At 36.8% G+C, this 20,419-nt stretch overlaps 1 protein-coding gene across 2 annotated transcripts in view; it reads right to left on the reverse strand.

Annotated features, from left to right (window-relative positions):
* LOC136838567 (ubiquitin-protein ligase E3C) overlaps positions 1-1,072 on the reverse strand; it is a 416,786-nt gene extending 415,714 nt beyond the window's left edge. Inside the window, exon 1 of one of the 2 annotated variants that reach the window (XM_067103711.1) lies at positions 914-1,072. The gene's annotated coding sequence lies outside the window, so the exon portion shown is untranslated. The remainder of the gene's footprint in view (positions 1-913) is intronic. The other variant, XM_067103710.1, reaches the window with a different exon arrangement.
* Between the last annotated feature and the right edge of the window lie 19,347 nt (positions 1,073-20,419).

Here is a 20,419-nt window from a genome sequence, read left to right on the forward strand (position 1 = left end):
TCACAGTCGCACTCGAGACAATTTTTTGGAGAGGGTGGAAAGTAAAATGGTATAACAGAGAATAAGAACAGAGATACAATGAAAGGAATGAAAAGGACTGCTGCTTGGGGGATGAAGGAACTCTGCAAAGAACCTTATGTCAAGCCTACATGAGGTGCATTAACAGCCCTAACCAGCCGAGTAGGCCTAATGGTTTGAAGTAAAATAATATCAATCAATGTCCACTGGCATATATATATATATATATATATATATATATATATATATATATATATATATATATATATATATATATAAATATATATATATATATATATATATATATAATTATCGATATATATATATATATATATATATATATGTATATATATATTATATATAAATATATATTATATATGTACTTTAGATGCTTTAGGCTAAGCTTCCTTTATCGTCCTATTTCAGCCTCATTTTAAAAACCCAAACTGCTAATTACTTCTTTGTATTTTATATAGCAATCTGACAACCTAAAGAATTCTAAACTTGCCACTCAATCAGTCGAAGAGTGAAATAACATAAAACTTACTTTTTACTCAAATACATTAGTCCGTGCCACCAATGGAGAGCCTTCGGGTTAGGGCCGGCTACTTGAGCCTTGTAGTAAATGGCTTAAGCAATTCATGGGATCGTGGTAATAATTACCAAACCCAGTATCAATTAGCCACCCACACTTGATTGATGGGTGGCTGGGTTAAGTCCAGGCTCATACAATTAATAACAATGTGTAAACCTTCATTCAACCACCCTGCATAAATAAAAAGTAAGCCTAGGTCTAGGTTCGGTCATCAGGGTATGGTGTAAACCTTCACCAAAAATAGATACTTTAAAAATTATTAATTTATCAATGGCCCTTTAGGATTTTGGTACAACTTACCGTTTCATTGTACATTCCAGGTGTACAGTATACATCTTCTTGACGCACATGCACTTTTCAACATTCAAAACTTCACTAAATATTAATAACCTTCTAACTCGTCCTTGACACGAACACTCCAACAAGTTAACTGTGCAGGTCGCTCACTTCTTCCCGCACAGTTGTAGAATTTTGGTTTTCATTTTATTTCGTTGCTAAATCTATCGCAGTTAACTTACTAACGAAGACTTGTGGTAGTTTTTAAATAGCATTTTATTAAACATGCAATCGCGTTTTGAAGCCTCCATTGCTGAATTTGAATATAAATGCCACAGAAACTATCAAGGAGAGAAAGCAAAAATATATGATTGGGTCATGACCATCATTATTAAGCTTCATTGGCTACGTCTTTCAACAGGAATAGAACGTACAACACGTGTTTTAACGTACGTCACGACAAAAATAATAACCTTGTTACATAAAGAGACCGTAAAACTTAACAGGGAAAATATAAATAAACATAAACGCATCACTCAGACGCCTTCCATTCAGTAAAAACTAAGCTAAGAATTTAAAGCAGAAACAATAGACGTGACATATTCAACATTATTTCTAACATGGAAGAAAATTATTCAAGAAAAGTATTCACTGTCATTGATAAATAACCGGAGATACCAAATGAGGACCAAGAATTTTTTCATAAATAATCGGGAGCCACAAATCCACAATTCCAACCAGTGTTGCCACTCCTTGGCTTTTTTTTTTTTACTAGATCTTGGCTTTTTAAGCTTCTCCTTGGCGTCTTGACTTTTTTGTGAGAAATTTACTTAAATCTTGGCGTTTTTGGTGGTTTGAGCATCAAAATTATTAATTTTAAAATATAAATGGCTGCTTAATTATAAATAATACGGACAAAATTGTGTAATCACATAATTTCAGTCTTGTTATTGTTACATATCGCATATTCTCAACGCGTTAGAACGTGCTCGCTCTGCTGTTGTTGAAGAATTGCATGATTCCAGATGTACAATGACTGTCATAAATAATATTGGGCAATTGTTAATGAAAACACAATAATTCTGTCAGTTTGGTAAAATATTCATAAGGCAAATTGGCGGCCGCCAGGCCCGTTGCCGCGTCACTTCACTTTGGCAGCAAGTTAGCTAGTTATACAGTCGATATTGTTTTGTGATATCTTCTCTAGGCTATAAAGCTGAATATCATTAGTTGACCTAAAACAAGATGAGTGATTCAGAGGAAGCAGGTGTTAGTGGATATTCAACTCCACCAAAAAAGAAGACAAGAATGTGGTATCAGCAGTGCTTTAAGAAAGAGTGGTTAGTGGATCCTGAATTTAAAGACTGGCTTCAGGCTGATGCCAAAGACAAATATGCAGCTGTGTGTACAATCTGTGATACCAAGTTAAAAAACTGCAACAGATCTAGATTGCTTACTCACAAAACTTCAGCGAAGCATTTGAAGAGCTTTGCCTCACAGAAGAGTTCTGTGAGCACTGAACATTTTGTGCAAAAAAAGAAACCAGAACAAGATTTTCTAAGTAAAGTGTTTACAGCTGAACTCTATCTTGCACCATACATGGTTGAAAAGTGTGCCATTTTCTCATGCTAATCATTTAGTGGAAATACAGAAAAAAATGTTCCCAGAGTGTCAAATAGCACAGGAGATGAAAATGAAAAAGACAAAGGCATCCTATGCATTCAAGACTGAATTGCATGGGAAGAAAAACAAGAAATTGCTAAAATATGTAGAGAAAATAGGTTTTCATTAATTATAGATGAAAGTACCGACATTGCAGTGTCTCAGATTTTAGCCATAATGGTTAGATTTTATGATAAGAAGAGACTGAAAGTAACTGATGCACTGTTAGATATAGTTGAAGTTGACGATGTTAGTGGGGAGGGCCTATATCGAGTTGTGAAAGAGTTACTTATCAGTAAGGATATACCTTTAACTAATGTCATTGGATTTGCCAGCGACAACTGCTCATCAATGATGGGTAGTAATACCGGATTCCAGGCACATTTGAAGAAAGATGTACCTTCAATATTCGTGATCGGCTGTCTGTGTTTTCCATTCCTTTGCCTTGTGCTCAAGCTATGCTTGTTCTCATTTACCCTCCCCCCCTCATATTTGGAGGAGGCATTTTTTACTTAGAATGTATATATGCTGCTATATATTTTGCACGCAGTATTCAACGGCAAAGTGCATTCAAATTAATTCAAGACATTGTTGACAGTCCTCCCAAGCATAAGATGTTGAAGCTATCTCAGACTCGGTGGCTGTCTCGAGGAGAGGTAATAGGAAGAATTTTGGAACAATGGGAAGCATTGGTATTATTCTTTGAAAGTGAAGCAAGAACAGATAAAATTGATGGAGCAACTGGGATTTTCCAAACAATGAAAAATAGGGGCACAAAGCACATGCTGCTATTTTTAAATTACATAATTAAGAAGGTAGATAAGATGAATACAGAATTTCAATCTGAATATTTTAGGCTAAGTTCCCTCTATTCCACCATAGCAGATGAATATCGCAGCATAATTGGAATGTTCATTAAGCAAGAAATCCTAGAATCCCATAAACTTTCAGAAATTGATCCAAGAAAATGTTCTAATTTTCTTGACATAAAAGATCTGCACGATGTGAAGCTTTACTGTTGAATGAGCCTATAGAGGAAGGTGAAATAAAATTTCACCTTGATTGCCAGAACTTTCTAATAGAGCTTTGTGTGCAAATAAGGAAAAGGTTTCCTTTCGAAGATGATAGTGTACTAGCTCTTCTTCAAGTTCTCGAGCCTAAGCTTTCCCTATCACCGCAAAAAGGGTAAGTCGATTATTAAACTTGCATCTCACTTCCCACAATTAGTCAAAGATGAAGACCTTGATGATTTAGATGATCAGTGGCAAAGTCTTCTGCGTGCACGCTCTTCCACAGAGAAATTAGACCAGTCACCATGTACATTTTGGGCAGAACTGGGTAATATTAAGGATGGTACCAACAAATGTAAATTTGATATTCTTTCTAATTTTATGTGTAATCTTTTAGCTCTCCCTCACTCGTCGGCTGCAGCAGAAAGATTTTTTCCCAAGTAAACCTAATTAAGAACAAACAAACAAACAGGTTGTTAAAGGACACAGTAGCCAATAGACTGCTTGCAAAACAAGCAATTGCTCGACAGGAGGTCTCTTGTTATGACTGGAAACCTAGTTTTCTCCTAAATGAGCTGAAAACAGGTAAATGTCATCAAAGACACCAGGAAAGATCCAAGAAATGTGCTGAAATTAACTTAAATCCAGCAGAAGAGGAATTCGATGATGCTAGTGATATGGCAAAACTGTTCAAGTCTTTCTTCTTCAGATTATTTAATACCACGGGTAAGTAGAATTGGTTTTTGGTATATATTTCTATTGGTATGATAATGTGATTCTGACACTACGGTAACTTTTAAATCTTGGCTTTTATGGCTGATCTTGGCTATTTTTAAGGCCACATCTTGGCTTTCATGAAATATCAGAGTGGCAACACTGATTCCAACCAGTAAGTTCAGTAACTGTGAAGAGCCAACTGTGACTCCGAAGATGCTCCTGTATCGTTGCGTTGTTTTGTGTTTTGAGTGGTTTTATGACTTAGTTTTTTCTTTTAGCATATTTTTAGTTTATATGAAGAACTTGAAGTTAGAATTCGTGTAATGGGAGCTTTAATTTGCCATTGATCACTGCGCAATAAGGCTACTTCTGCATGTTCTGATTCAGACCAAGGTAAGGTTTAGGCTACTGAACGTTTTTAGTGACATAACACACTAGGCAAATAAGGACTTGTTGCCCTTGTGGGGGAAAACCAGGGCAAAGCCACCAGGCCAGGTAAGGACTTAGCATCTTAAGTTAGGTTGCAACTCTGTTTTAATTTACAATGTCGTAGGTTAGGTCAGGACCAGGCCAGGTAAAGACCTAGCATCTTAGGTAAGGTTGCAACTGTGTTTTAATTTACGATGCCGTAGGTAAGTCAGGGGGTTTTGTAAGGCATAGCTCCCCCAGCTAGGTAAGGACCTGGCAGATTAGGTTAGGCGTGGTTAGCTTAGGTTGCACCCTTAGGGGCGAGTGTAGAACGATGGGAGTAAGTTCCTCAGACGAAAACAAAAGTAGCCCTTCCTAGAATGTCATGTTCTGACCTAACCAGACCGTAGCTTCCTAACCTCACTTAGGTGTCGTGCCCTGACCTGGCACAGGTGAGGGCGGTATTTCTAAGCAAGCGCTCTGCACAGACTATTAACTTGGAAATTGATTTTTCCTGTACTTTTAGTGTTGCTGGTGAAGTAGGTGGTGGTGTTTGTCAGTCAGTTACTATTAACCTCATATTTACCCAACATGGTTGGGAACCCTCTGGGAATGTGGGGTTTTGGAAACGTTGGGAGAAAGACCAGACTGCCATGTTGTTATGGAATGGTTCCGCATATGCGCAGGTCGTTAGGGACCCGTGCCTTTAAGAAGGCGTTAGCTAAGGAAACCTATTATAAAAGAAGCTATACTAACTTAACATACCCTAACCAGACCTAACTTAGCAGGCCATGTCCCCCCAGTGAAGGAAACCCCACTTTTTACCAAAAGCTTCCCCATAACACTGCACATGCACGATAGCATTCCAGGATGGCCAGCGTACAACTTCTGAGGTAATTACAGGTTAATTATAGTGGACCAACGAAAAATAATGGTAAGTTCTTAAGCAACCAAAATACTATAGGAAAAATCAGTTTCCAAAGTAATACCCGATGCTGAGCTCTTGCTTAGTTCTACCGGGAGGGCTTTGCACCCCCTGCACCTACCAAGTAACACTAAACAATTGGAAAGGCCTGACCCCGCTGTTCTACAAGTTCTACAAACTATCCCACCCTTATTATTTATTTTAAATTATCTAGGTTAGGGTAGGTTAGGGATTCAAGGGGGCAAAGTCCTCCCTCCCCCTGGCCAGGACAGGGCATGGTGCCTTAGGTTAAGTTAGAATACATCCTCATATTTCACTCGTTTTGTGTTTTGCCGCAACCAAAATCCCTGTTTCCCAATGTGCCCCCCCCACAATTGCATGATGAAAGGGGTCAGTCCAGTTTCTCTACAAGTACTAATTTGCTACTAAAATGAATGCCACAAATGTTCAAAACACTTGCTAAAACATTGGAAAATCATATTTTCAATAATGGAATATGATTATTGGTTGAAGTATTCTATATACTGGTGACAGTATAGCCTGCTTATGTAGCATCAGGGGAAAATGAATTTGCAGTTTTGTTTTCTTGTAGCAATCCCAATCATTTCAGTTGTGTGAAGGATTTGTGCAGAGAAAAGGACTCCTCCAAGTTGGTTCAAAACTGGTTTTATGGCATAGCCTAATTCAGTTATGTAAATTTCAATGTTAGAACATTCATCATTGATACTCCATATGCACAAGAGGGGAAGCAATTGTTTAAGTGAAAATATCAGGTGGTGAAAATAAGGAGTCATAAAACTTCTGGGAACTTTGTATGTAAAATTTGCCTAATTAATATGTAAATAAAATGCAGTTTTGCTGCATGGGGCATAGCCTGCGCAAAAAGTATCACAAGTTTTCCAAAATAATTCTTAAGAAGTCACTGAATACATTGAGAATAATAATAATGGACTCTGAAAATTATCAATGTCTGCATATTTTTTTGATAAATACAATACAGTACTACTATTAGCTTATTATCCACATGCCATTCATATTCCTTCAGGGAAAAATACTTAAATTACCATTATTCAACCATTGGTACTATTGAATTAGGTGAATGCAATAAATTAATATATAGATTGACTAACTGGAATTCAAATTTGAATGCAAATGAGGGTAAGGAGTAGCCTAGGTATAAATTTTGATTCAAGGATTGAACCTGTAGTCTAGTTTTGCATTCAACTTGTTACTGTATCACATAAGTGAAAGAATGTTAAAAGAATGAAGATTATATTTCATGTAATTTCCTATTTAATCAGTTTGTACGCTTCTTGTGTTCAACTAGGTTTGCTGTGGCACCAGCCTAGCCTTATGTAACGGAGCTTTATTCTAACCATCAAACATGTTAACTTTATGTAGAGCAGTGTTGAAAAATGTAATTACTGTATAGAATGAACGATAACCATTATCTTGAATTTCAATCCACTAATGACATGCATTAAGGTAATCATACCCATAGGATAAACATGCTAGCTTACTGGTACTCTGTACACTTTAAAAAAAGTATTAGGCTAGGGTGATACCGTAGAATTAGCCAGGAACCAAAAATTTTCCACTAACATAATATTATAGTTGATAAACAATATAATTAAATTTTATATTGAAGAATGAACGTAAATTGTTATTTTACTTAATAGCTCCTGGTGTGATTTTGACACATGACATTTATACCTGTTAGAAGGCCTTGGTTGCCCCATTGTGCCATCCCTACAAGACTACCATTGATGTGAGACCACAATATGGAACCTGAGATTGTGGTTGGGGGAATAATGTACTATAAGGAATTAACTGAACTAACCAAACATAGAAATCGTAAAGAATGGTTATTTATTATCTTCATTTGATATATACAGTAATATATATATATATTATATATATATATATATATATATATATATATATATATATATATATATATATATATATATATATATATATATATATATATCATATATATATATATATATATATATATATGTATATATATATATATATATATATATATATATATATATATATATATATATATATATATATATATATATATATATATATATATACACTGTATACCATATACAATAATACTTCGACCTTACACGATTCAAGTTGCACGGATTCACACACACGAACTTTTCACAGGGACCTAACTAATTGGTATACGCGATTTTTTCACAGACACACGAAATTCTCGAGAAACCCTGCAGGATTGGTTATGTTGCATTTTTGAAGTAATTTACAAGTTTTCATGCTTTTATGTGTAAAGTCTGTATGAAAAATGCATTTCATGCTTTTGTCTAAAATCTGTATGAAAAATACATTTTATGCTTTTATGTGTAAAATCTGTATGAAAATGCATTTCATGCTTTTATGTGTAAGATCTGTATGAAAAATGTATTTCATGCTTTTATGTGTAAAATCTGTATGAAAAATGTATTGATTTTTATTTTTGTACATGCATAAAGGTAAAATCAGCACATTCAGTTAGTGTACTTTTGCAAGATGTGATACCCATTTGCAAAGTTACTGCACTTTTCAAAGATGATACCCCTGCAGAAAATGCTTGTTTAGTGTTTGAAGTACATTTATAAGTTTTCATGCTTTTAACTGTAAAATCGATATGGAAAATTTATATTTATATTTTTGTACATAAATATCATACAAGTACTATGTCCATTGGCAAAGTCTTTGTCACTAGGACTTTACATGACCTTCAGATGAGGAAAAGAAGCAGATAGATTGTGAAAGCAACTCGTTAGGTCAGGTCACCAACCTGTCATTTTTCCCCCTTCTCCGGGTCCTTCGTCTGTAGTTATTCATACTCAGTCTAGGCTTTTCCTTTGTTAATGGTTGTTAGTACTGAGAGTAACTCTTTAGCTCTGCCTTCCACTCCCCTTTCAGTTCAGGAAATGAGTATTGAGAAGTTAGAACAGGACATAAACCTTATTTTGGTCAGTACAAGGTTTGTCTGAATTGGTTAGGGAACTGGTCTGGGCCCTCCCATTCACTTGCCCCTCTGGTTTTCATGCTCAGAGTGTCACTTAATACGTTAGCCAAAAGATCGTTTTGGTAAACGTTAATCTTTGCAACGTCTGCGACTTCTATCATCATTGGCACTTAGTATGAGGAGGGTAGCACTGATAGGGCTATTATATAAGAACTGTACAGTATAGACTTAATAATAATGTGCCTGTAGTGAGTTTTACTTATTCTGATGTTATCTTGACTCAATTGATTGTTTAACCAATTTCATCATCCATTGCTTATTCTAAATCCTTGTCTGCTAGCCTGTTCCGCTTTCTCCGGCGAAATACACTTGTTCGTTCTTTACATGGTTTTTTTGGCTATCTGCAAATCTCTTACTTCTGCCTCGATTAATGTTTCTCTTGCCAATCCTACCATGGCTACAGTATCTTCTGTTGTTTGCAGACTAGATATTATTTTAGCTACTAAGCTTTCTAAGGATGTGTTGTATAGGAATGCTCTCAAATATGTTGACTTACTTTTGGATGAGGCAGTGAGTTGTTGTAACTCCTCTTGCCTCCTGCCTCCCAACATTTCCCATTTTCTTTGGTGCCTTGTTTTCTTTTGCGCAGCTGACTTGTGTCAGCTCAGCTGAGTTGCTTCAGACTGCATTTCCCTGTCTCCCTTTCATCGAGTCACGGATGCATTACAGGTACTTGGCTGCTGTCGACGTCTGGTGGAAGAAGAGTTTGAATCAGAGGAATCTCTTTTGGTTTGATCAGCGTTTGCTTGAGCGGCACACTTCGCTTTATCCTCATTTAGTTTAGGAAAGAGGCCACTTAGAGAATAGCTCTTGATTGTCTTTGAGTATTTCCATACCCTTTAAATATTTGGAGAAAGAGAACTCAAGCTTTCTTCTTCAGTTAGAGCGCGTTTCGTAATTTATCTCAAACTGGCTCATAAAGCTCCCTTTAAATCTGCCGGAGCTTGTCTTCTGATTTTGATGAAGTCGCGCAGCACTGCCTCTTATGATGCAGATGCTTAATCGGCACTTGCACTGTCTCTGATCAAAGATTCAGTTTCCTGTATCTCATTCTTTTGAAGAAATGAACTCGAGACTGACAAATGCTTTGGACGTGTGTGCTTGTGGCGCCAGCTTAGGGAGTTTGTGGAACCAGCTTTAAGTATTTTGGGTGCCGGTGGGAGTTTAGCAGGGAAGAATGTTAGTTTTTAACTTTCACAGTCAAACCTGTTTCTGACATTGCAGGCTAATGTCCTTGTACTAATACTAACTCGGTTTGGAAGAAGTGAGAACACTTACGTTACTATCTGTAGTAAAGGCTTATGCTGCACAGGATATGGTAGTTGTTTTGGTTTCTTCTGTGGGACACCTTCAAAGTCTGACTCTCTTTAAGGCTAGTTCAGTTGGTAGGGGGTTGTAAATTGGAGAGAATGAAATGGAACACGCATCAGTAATTCACTAGGATTTTACCTCTGGCCTTTTCTTAGCTCCATAAGCAACTGGCCATTGGCTATCAGTGTTGGATGTATTGAGACTGAACAACATTATGAATCTGTCCCCATGCTTTTTCTAAATGAACAATGGGATAATTCGGTGGATATGCAGGAGACATTTTTCTCATACCTAGTACGGTTATCCCTGGTCAGAAATTAAATTATAGCAAACAGATTGCTCTGTTGAGTGAAATAAACAACAAGATATTGGTTTGATAGTTCATTCTGTGGAAGGACAATATTTTGGTGATTGAGGATTCCGGAAGAACAAAACTTCCTACAGAGTGGTCATTACATCTGCAAGTTTATCAGTTGCTGTGGGATTAGAGGAGCACTCAATTGTGGACTTATTAGCATGCAGATGAACAGGAAAGACCAGTCTGTTACTACTTTGCGGGCCATCAGGCTTGAGCATTGGATGCATTTCTTTGTTTGGTCTGATTCAGACTCATATGCCTTTCTCCTTTAGCTACTCTGTGGAAGTATTGAGCAAATTTCGGGTACAAGAATTGCTCAGTGACTCCTGTAGAGTCCTAGTAGCCTCAGAGTGAATGATTTTCAGACTTTCTAGCACTCTCAGTAGATGTCTCTCTTATTCTTCTGTTAAGGAGAAATCAACTCACACTACTGAGTTTCATGTGGTTCCAGTAAGTTCTGCATCTCACACTTAACTCCTTGAAGATGCTCAACTGTCTCCTCCCAGTAAGTGAATTTCCAAAGGTATCATGGGTTCTATCCTTAATCAAGTAGAAAAAACTGGCTTCTATCAGTAGCAGCTGTTTGTGTGTTGCTCAGTGTGCCGTTGTAGAGGAATTTTCAGCACCTGCACCCCTGTTGACATCAAAGTTTCCCTACTTTCTTAGATATAATAAGAGTTTTTCACTGTCTACTTTCAAGGTCATCGTTCCATGCTTTCCTAGGTATTGCGTCATGCAATTAGATATGGTGTTGAGATCAGTTGAGACTGAAGCCCCTACAACTTGGTATCAGTCTCTCTCTCTGGAAATTAGAAGCATGACTAAATTTTATCTGCAGATCCTTTTGAGCCTCTGGAATGAGTTCCATTGAAGTATTTGCTACAAAACTTTTATTTAGTACTGTTGGCAGTTAAAAGACTAAATTTATTGCAAGCACTGTCCTTAAGGCTGTTGTAAAGGGAATGCTAGTTTATCTTTTTGTCTTAGAGCTGAAAATGATGTTATGGCTAAGTTTTTCCGAAAATTGTAAGAATTCCAATTTAATCTCTGGAGGGGAAGAAGAGGAAACATTTCTCTGTCCTTATTTAGATAGTTTAAGCCTGGACGAGGCAAAATTATAATTTTGCTTTGTGATTTTAGAAAACCTAGAACGTCTCTCTCAGTCAAAAGTTAAGCCGGGAATATGCCAAATTGACCTTTTGTTTTGTGGTTTTAGTAAACCTAGAGTGTCATTGTCAAAGGTTAAGCCTAGTAGAGTCAAAGTTAACCTTTTGTTGTTTGGTTTTAGAAACCTAGGACATCTTTGCCAAAGGTTTAAGCCTGGAGGAGGCAAAGTTAGCCATTTGTTTTGTGGTTTTAGAAAACCTAGAATGTCTTTGTCAAAGGTTAAGCCTGGATGAGGTAAAGTTAACATTTGTCTTTTGTGGCTTTAGAAACCTAGAATGTCTTTATCAAAGAACACGGGGTTCTCTGTGACATATTTGATCAAGCCAGCGCACGAGAGCTAGCTCCATACCTTTTACTTTTATAGAAGGTAAACATTCATAATTAAGAGCTGTTGCAACTTCATTTAGTTTTATGACAATTTGTTGCTTGAGGATGGGATTAAGGCGGTGCAGTAGAAGTGCAATTAGGTTTCTGCTGCTCACTACCTTAGTGTGCAAAATTATGTTTGAAAACAGTAAACCCCTCAGTCCACTACTAGTAGTGGGTAAAGTCTTTTACTGAACTGAAGAAAGAGCAATCTTTTAGGTTCTTTGTTTTAAATCCCGGGTTTTAATATTTTGGGGAGCGTGAAGGTACATGTATTGTACTGGAGCATACCTGTATATCATAAAGGTATTTATTTTAGTGACTGCCGTTTTATATGGCTTTTATTAAAAGACCCGGGCACAGGGGTCTTGTCACACCACTTCTGTTTCATTCTGGCTGAACTGAAGCTGCTTTCTCTGCAAAGCTGCTCTTCACTGCACACGTATGAGACCCTTGCCCCTGAATAGAATCCAAATTCTGGCAGCAGTAAGACCCAGAAAGGATTCCAGATCAGGTAAGAATGTTTTGGGTTTCATGCAGGAAACCTTTAGCTCGATTGGCTGAGCAGAATTTGTCTAGCTGCACTACCCGCCATCCTCTTCTCAATGTTGGAATCAGCTATCTTTAACAGTATGTAAGATTCAACCCAAATAAATATAAATTTTTGTAATAAAATTTATTATTTGGATACTTACCTATTGTTAAAGTAGACCCCACCCAGCCTTCCCACAACTTAGTGGACTGTCAAGGAAAATTCTGACGAGCTAAAACATTCGCAGCATACCTGGTGAAGAACAGTTGTACTAGACAGTCATCGGGCAGCCATTCAATCTTTTGCTTGAATGCCGACTCGTCTATCAGTGCGGAAATACAGTATAAGCTTTTTTAACAGTGGGTAAGTATCCAAATAATAAATTTTATGATGAAAATTTATATTAAGTATGATGTCTTTCATAGGTCAAATTTGATGGGAGCCAGTGAAGTGATCATAAATGGTGCCTATCTGTGGGTGTTAGAGATCATTTTGAAAGTGGGTTCCATGGTCAGACAAATGTAGGAATGTGTGCATCTTCCCCTAATGCACCTCTTGTATCATAAATCACATTCATCCTCCATAGGTGATCCTGGTTTCTTTATAGTCAAGATTTTTCAAAATTGCCAGTTTTCCAAAAAAAGAGGTTAAGGCTGATTTTTCATGCTAGGTTGGTAGGAGAAACATTCATACTGGGTTGGTAGGAGAGACATTTATGCTGATCATATCACAAATGGCCTTCTCTTTCTACAGATGACAGGTGTTCATGAATATCTGGTAATACAGTTTGTTAAATGGTGGCATTATTGCCCTTTTTTTATGGTGTGCTGGATATCTTGATTTACCTATCCATTATTAACAAGAACATGGGAGATTTTGTCAAGCTCTTAATGAATGGCAGTGGGACAAGGCTCTCCTTGTATATGTTGACATCAGATTATGTAGGTACCTTGTTGAGCATTCTCTATTCCTGTTTGTGCAGAGAGACAGCTGTGTAGCTGTAGTAGTAACTTCTGTTGGGAATTTCCCATCTTCCTGGGTCCCTTGAACTTCCAAGAAGAGCAGCATGTATTTGGTATTGAGCTTCAGGGAGAAGTTGAGCTCGGAATCATCAGTAATGGCACCACGTAGATCTTGTAGTGTTTCTTTGATGGAGAGAAAGGTAACTTCTGCCTACCTGCTGTAGGTGAAAAGAATTTTTCATAGGGTGATCACAATTTCATTAGAAGTCCCCATGTGAAAATGTGCAAAGAGGACTCATAGGAGTTGCCCTGTGACAACACCATCTTTTTTCACTTAAGACTATGTCCACTGTGTGACCTGAAGAGTACCTTGGTGCTTAGCTTCAGGAGCTTCTTTCTGGATGAATCAGGAAAGTTTAGTGGAGGAGTGCTGTTGTCCCATTATACCAAATCAAGGATTGTTAGGACATTGGTGAGCAAGGTTTTCATGTCTAGGGATGCCTTGGTTCCCTGGGTCATCACCCTCTGGAACCTCTGCTAAAGTTCCTCTGCCAATTGAAAACAGTATGTAGAGGGTGTAAAAAAAAAATTAAGTTTTTCAGTAATTTGGTATATGGGTATGGGAATGTAGCTGATAACTGGGCATAGTGAGTTTCCAGCCTTAAGGGTGTTGAGATTTCCATAGATACGCTGTAGTAGTGTTCATGATCCTCTTGAATCAGATGGAAGTGATATCCCCCTCTGGATGCACATTGATTACAGGTTTTAATTTTTCTTTGATATCTTCAGTAGGGTATGTATTATTTGTTTGAATATGCTACTGTCACTGAGAATGTTGTACTGGTTTTCATAGTACTCTTCAGTGTAGATAGAGATGAAGGCATTAACTGTATTAGCTCTCCTGAAGGTGATGTATTCTTAGTTCTGGAACTTCTTAGCTGCTTTCCAGAAGTACTGACTCAAGATGGAGATGGTTTAATTTCGGTTCTGAGTACAGAACTTCAATGTGACAGGAATATACACAGTAGAAATGGAAGCTACTTGAATCTTTCAGTGGTTGAAAGGCTAAGCCACTGTCACTTCTTCACCAGACCTAAAGGCATAGGTTTGAATCCTGGCCACGGTAGATGGACTTAGCCTACATATAATTCCTTTTGTAAGTTATTCTTGAAGGAAAGTGAATTTGGTGTGACATTTGAGGTTCATTGTATTATATATATATATATATATATATATATATATATATATATATATATATATATATATATATATATATATATATATATATATATATATATATATATATATATATATATATATATATCTGTATGTATATTATATAAGTATATAAACGTAAGGAATTGTGATCTTATACATTGAAAAGATATTTTATAGGTTTAATGTTGAAAAAGTATTTTTTGTTGTAGCAAACTCATTGTATATCTACTAAATTGGTTTTATGTATTTGATAATTAAGGGAGGTCGAAAACTTTGGCAAGAAGATTTCGAACGTCGGTTTTGGATGTGTATAGTTTTTTGCTTTTTCTCTGGATTCAGTCCGTCAGAGAAAATGCTCTTCATTAAAAAAAGAAATGAAAAAAAAGACCACTAATGCATGCCGGGGAATTTTTTGACCTTTCGAGCACACTTATTCAAACACTTCTCTGGACCAACCCGAAAAGTACAAAAAAAAAAAAAAAAAACGTAGTGGGGAAAAATGCTTCTCTTTGTGAATTGCGCTGGAGATCGTCGCGAAAAATCCCCCGCTTTGGTCAACATTTTGAAATGATTTAAATTCCATATCCTTTTCATTGCGTGGTAGCTGGTAGTCATGCTTTCGTGTGTGTAGCCTTTTATGATCAAATTTTGGTGCGTGTGTGTACCTTAGCATAGAATAATGATAAGACATTATCATTCAGTCACGTTGACAAAACCTTAGAAACTTTCTCACACGTATTTTTTTTTCACTGTCTTTGAAGGGGGTCGACCTGTGAGCCTATATTTCTGCTTCTAAGTGATGTATTAACTTAATTTATATCCATTAAAAGTCACGTAATGAATAGAAATAATTTATGGAAGAATATATTTAATTTCCGTTGAGTTGGTTTGGACTATTTGGCTTTGTGACAGATATGGTGTTAAAGGGGGAAAGGAATCCTGGTGAATATCTGTCAGGAACCTCCCATCAGACAGAGATGAGTGATCTCTTCCATATACAGCGTCAGGCGTTATGATCCTAATTCACATTGAGGCAATTACTCTCCCAAGAGTAATTGCTTACTATTGATTCAGAAGTTTTTGTGTGGTTTTTCAAGCCTTGATATCGTCTTTAGATGATTATGATGTCCATTTAACCCCACAGAATAAGGTTAGCTAGTTTATCTTCTCAAATTATGATGGAGTAGACGCATGCATGTTGAATTTTGTAACCCTGAAAGTGAAGCTTCGTGCGCCGTTACCATGGTTATCTGAATTACGTATATTGTTAATTAATGTTTATAAATATCTGTTTGTTTGTTTATCTCTCATTGTATTTTCTTTGGTTCAATTTTTCACTGTTTGCACGCTTGGGAATTTTGTTATGATGGAGCCTGCGTTTGAAAGTTAGCATCCTTTCGGGCTTGAACCATTTCATCACTCAGATTTTGAATGTTTATGAAGCACCCTGCTAATACAATTTCATTTGAAGATTCTTATCTTAAAAGTACCATATTTATTTATATAAGCAGCTCGATATCGTTACTTTTATTTCCATTGGTAGTTTCTATTCCAGATAGGCTACGAATGGTTCAAGGATTTTCGTAGCCGCATAAATTAGATTTTATGGCTCCATGAGATAGGCAGATGGATGTAATTTAATTTTGAATGTTTACGATTTGACTAAAGGGGGACACTTGGCTTATTAAGGGTTACAGCGACCATATCCTTGACCAGTCATTTCCTGTGAATTGTTTATACCAGTGGTTCTTAACCTTTTTATTACCACGCCCCCTCTGAGAGTTGGTCCTTCCCTCCACGCCCCCCCTTGCATCTATGAATAAAATTCCCTCCCAGATTTAAAGGAAAATGAAAATTGAAGAGAAAGAAAAGAGGGGTGTTTTTATTCTTAAGCCCAACAAGTCTAATTAGAGTAGTAGACTATAGAAAACTAACGTTATAAGGCAGTACGTTTACGTTTTTTATAAACTTCTGAATATTAGTTCCTCACTCTTGTTAAGAAAATAATGAATGTAATTAGAGAATTTTTAATTTTTCCCTTGGGCTTGCGCGCCCCCCCCCCATGGAAATTGCTGACGCCCCCAGGTTGAGAACCACTGGTTTATACAGTTGTGATGTCATGATGCATTTGCTTCCCATGCACGTTGTTGAAGTCCCACACTAGCTTAAGCGTGCTTGCAAGTACAAATAGACATGGGTTATGTACCAGTCGGCGCTGTTGTTTCCTGGTAATGTCACACAAGCTAATTTCAGTCACCTTGATCAGTACAGTACTCAGAAATGCTGCACATTCCAGTGTAGTGTAGGTCTACCTGTAAATACAGGTAGATCCAGACACTTGTCGTGATCGTATTTGTCATTATTACTTTTAACTAATAGTAGTCATTATTTCAGGTGTGGGCGATTTGGGATAAGTTTTGAGTAGTGATAATTAACAAAAGTGTGGCGTTGTCGACTCTGGGCAGACGGTTGCACTGTTTGCTAGGAAGCGACGACATGGCCTTCATCTTGGAACGATAAGGTAAGCTGGCATTCGAGAGATACATATTAGTAGTAGTAGTCTTAACTTATTCTGATGTTATCATTACTTAGTTTTTTTTTGTGCAGATGGAAACGTGAGTAAATGTATTTAATGTGTGCGTCTGTTTCAGTGCAGAAGTGTATGCCTTTTTGCATGTTTATTTTTAAAAAATTCATTTTCATTCATTATTCAGTCCCAGTGCTTGGCCTATGGTCTAGACCTGGTACTCCATTTCATTTTAGTCCTCTGGGCCTGCCCTGTGAGAGTCGTTAATTAGCTCAGTAGTCTGGTTAAACTATTTTGATAATAATAATAGTCAGTTTTATGAGTCCATAATTCTCTCTCTCTCTCTGTCTCTCTCTCAAGATGTTCCTTTTCAGTTTTTTGTTCCCGCACGGATACAAACCCACAACTCCTGTGGTTAGGAGTATCCTTATCACATGATGTTGTGTGTTTGTATGTTAGGAAAAATACAAACTTCTGTTTTAGTTTGTAATTTTTATGACCTTCCTCAAGGCAGTGGTACCGTACCCATATTTGAACAACTCAATAGATATCCTCACCAGTTATTATACAAGTTTCATACATAGTATTCCTTATATTGATTCTTTTCAGTTTTTTATTTAATAATTTATTCTGGATAGCTGTATGGAGGGAACCTCGACTCATAGGAACTTATTCATATTTTTATTACATACACTACAATCAGCTGATTTCATGAACACTGTTTTTACTGTAAATTCAAAATATGTTAATTGATAATGTGGTAGGAAAGAAGAGTAAATGTTGTCTTAATACCCTATCATCCCTTGAGGTTTCCAGGAATCTAATCCAGACCACAATCGTTAAAATTCAGTTGTTGCTCTCTCCATTACACTCACCTCACGCAGTGCACTGTAGGCATTACTTGAGGTTCTTTACAGCACCCCTTTGGCCCCTAGCTGCAACTTCTTTCGTTCCTTTTACTGTTATGTACCTCCGTTAATACTGTCTTCCTTCCATCTTGCTTTCCACCCTCTATTAACAGTTGATTCATAGTGCAACTGCGGAGTTTTCCTCCTGTTACACCTTTCAAACCTTTTTACTGTCAATTTCAGTTTCAGTGCAGGATGACTTCATAGGTTCCAGCGCTTGGCCTTTGGCCTAAATTCTGTATTCTACTCTACTCTCCATTACACTACACAATTTATTAATTTTCATGCATTTCCTTGTCAGTATAGGGAAGTATTGTTGCCTTGTCAGTAGAGGGAAGTATTGTTGATGCATACTCTGTTCTAGTTAAGTTAAGGATGTAATTTTCCATATATGTTTGAAACAGTGTATGGAGTTTATTTTTTAAGTCCTTGACATCTCTGATATTGTTGGCTAAATTTTGGTTTACTGAGTGCATGTAGAAAAGTGACCTATCCTTGCAACAAATAGTTTTGAGGAAAATATTAGTTTTGCTTTGCTTTTATAGGCCAGATTGTTCTATGACCTTGGTGAATGCCAGCACGATGTATAAATGTGTTTCTTGTCTTTTCAGGTATGCTGCCTTGTCGACAGGTAAGTTCCAAAATATAGCAGGTGGGTGTAGCAGTACATTTGCTGCACTACTGATCAGCATATTATTGTCTTTCACTTTATAATTAATGTTTTAAAACTCCTTAAAATCATTACCTTAACCTAGTCACCTAAGGTTGAGTTTATAAATGTTGGCTTTAAGTCCCTTTCATTGCTACAGTAACAATTTACCATTCTAGGCTTGTAATTTGCGCTCTTGGCTTGTAATTTTTTATGTATTATTAGCGCTTTTGGCTTTTTAGTGTCACGGCTTTTAGCTTTTCCTTAAAGTACTAAAGTGTAAGCCATTGTGGTCGATGTTTGCCGTACATTGGGCCCAAATTAATTTTGAAAAATATTGATAAATGTTCGTTATTTTGGTTTCTCATTTCAAGAATGAAGTGTATATGCTGAGAGTATATCTTATTTTTTACCACTGGTATTGAGCGTAACCTAACCTCACCAAGGTGAGCGATATTTTCATTATCGTTGAACCTCACCTAACCTTACTACAAATGCGGTATTAACCATATTTTTACACCCTTATTATTGAACCTAACCTAATCGTGCTGAAGGTGAGATATCGGTTATTGTTTTTATAATGCTCTTGTTTTTGGCATAACCTAACCTTACTGAAAGTATTTGTGGCTCTCAAGGACATCAATAGCCTAACCTAACTAAAATTGATGAATTTTACAATTGTTATTGAGCCTAACCTAACTGTACCATATACTGAACATTGTTATTATTAACCAACCTAACTTAACCTATCAGAGGTGAGATATCAAGGTAACGAATGTTTATCCTAAAATTTGGGGTTTTCTTTATGCAATACTCGTTCGTTTATTTTTTAAGGAGCTTTTTGCTCATGTACGGCATTTTTTAAAAGTACAGTATTGCAGCTTTTGGCATATTTTATTCCTGGCCCGCGTCTTCATTAAAGAATAGTACGTAGTGTAAATTTAGCTGTTGGCGTATTTTCATTTCACGTGTGGCGTTGTGGCTAAAGTAAATGCAGCTCTTGGCATATTTTCAATTTGCGCGTGGCGCTGTGGTTAAAGTAAATGCAGCCTTTGGCATGTTTCAGTTAGTGTGTGGCATTGTTGTTAAGTAAATGCTGCTTTTGGCGCATTTTTAATTCCTGTGGGACTTTACGGTTAAAGTAAATGCAGCTTTTGGCGTATTTTCAGTTTGCATGAAGCTTTGTGGTTAGTATACTTAAGTGGATGTGGGTAAATTTAGGTCAGCAGTATTAGAATTAGATTATTTTAATAGGGTTTAGGTTAGAGTAGTTGTCGTTAGTGAGTTGGATTTAGGTCAGTCCAGTTGGCTTTTAGAGTAGCAGCAAGAGACATGTACTGTGCATATTACCATCCTATTTCAGATATTAAACTGAATTCATTCAGAGCTTTTGTCAATAAAGGTTTCCAGACCTCAAAAAGATGATCTCCAGCTGGACCGTCGGAAGAATGACATGTAAGTTCATTTCTGTTTTAGTAAACGTATTTTGCCTTCACTTGAATTTAATTCCTTGCATGCCATTTTGTCTTGAATTTTGCCAATAAGGCCTCGTGAAGATTTTCTAACATTTCTCTAGTTATGCTTCAACTTGAGTATGACATCCCATGCCAGAGTTTCATATTGATTTAAAATTTTCATCAAACAAAACGTTACGGGAATGTTTTCGTTAAAGTAATGCTGTTAGAACATTCTTGAGGCATGTTTACAGTTCACATCAAGTCGTTTTGAGTCACACTCACAGAATCGGCATTAAAAATATCCAGT

This window comes from Macrobrachium rosenbergii, chromosome 5 (genome assembly GCF_040412425.1).
Source record: "Macrobrachium rosenbergii isolate ZJJX-2024 chromosome 5, ASM4041242v1, whole genome shotgun sequence".
In the NCBI taxonomy this organism is placed as follows: domain Eukaryota; kingdom Metazoa; phylum Arthropoda; class Malacostraca; order Decapoda; family Palaemonidae; genus Macrobrachium; species Macrobrachium rosenbergii.